We start from the raw sequence: 1,248 nt of genomic DNA, 5'->3' as shown, positions 1-1,248 counted from the left end.
TTGTATTTTTAACAGATCTTTTTCTGTAATTGATATCTAGTCTCATAGCATTGTGTTTGGAAAAGATACTTGATATGATTTCAATTTCTTAAATTTACCAAGGCTTTATTTGTGACCCAAGATATGATGTATCCTGGAGAGTGTTCCAAGAGCACTTGAGAAGATGTGTATTCTGTTGTTTTTGGATGGAATGTCCTATAAACATCCATTAAGTATATAGTGTCCTTTGTCCTTTCCTTGTGTCTTGTAATAGTCTTTGTTTTAATGTCTATTTTGTCTGATATAAGAACTGCTACTCCAGCTTTCTTCTGATTTCCATTTGCATGGAAAATCTTTTTCCATCCCCTCACTTTCAGTCTGTATGTGTCCCTAGGTCTGAAGTGGGTCTCTTGTAGACAGCATATATATGGGTCTTGTTTTTGTATCCATTCAGCCAGGCTGTGTCTTTTGGTGGGAGCATTTAATCCATTTACAAATAAGGTAATTATCAATATGTATGTTCCTATTACCATTTACTTAATTGTTTCAGGTTTGTTCTTGTAGGTCTTTTCCTTCTCTTGTGTTTCTTGCCTAGAGAAGTTCCTTTAGCATTTGTTGTAAAGCTGGTTTGGTGGTGCTGAACTCTCTCAGCTTTTGCTTGTCTGTAAAGGTTTTAATTTCTCCATCAAATCTGAATGAGATCCTTGCTGGGTAGAGTAATCTTGGTTGTAGGTTTTTTTCCTTCATCACTTTAAATATGTCCTGCCACTCCCTTCTGGCTTGGAGAGTTTCTGCTGAAAGATCCGATGTTAACCTTATGGGGATTCCTTTGTGTGTTATTTGTTGTTTTTCCCTTGCTGCTTTTAATATGTTTTCTTTGTATTTAATTTTTGACAGTTTGATTATTATGTGTCTTGGCGTGTTTCTCCTTGGGTTTATCCTGTATGGGACTCTCTGTGCTTCCTGGACTTGATTGACTATTTCCTTTCCTATACTAGGGAAGTTTTCAACTATAATCTCTTCAAATATTTTCTCAGTCTTTTTCTTTTTCTCTTCTTCTTCTGAGACCCCTATAATTGAAATGTTAGTACATTTAATATTGTCCCCAAGGTCTCTGAGACTGTCCTCAGTTCTTTTCATTCTTTTATCTTTATTCTGCTCTGCAGTAGTTATTTCCACTATTTTATCTTCCAGGTCACTTATCCGTTCTTCTGCCTCAGTTATTCTGCTATTGATACCATCTAGAGTAGTTTTCATTTCATTTATTGT

This window comes from Physeter macrocephalus, chromosome 9 (genome assembly GCF_002837175.3).
Source record: "Physeter macrocephalus isolate SW-GA chromosome 9, ASM283717v5, whole genome shotgun sequence".
NCBI classification, from domain to species: domain Eukaryota; kingdom Metazoa; phylum Chordata; class Mammalia; order Artiodactyla; family Physeteridae; genus Physeter; species Physeter macrocephalus.
Note: the sequence above shows the minus strand (reverse complement) of the source record.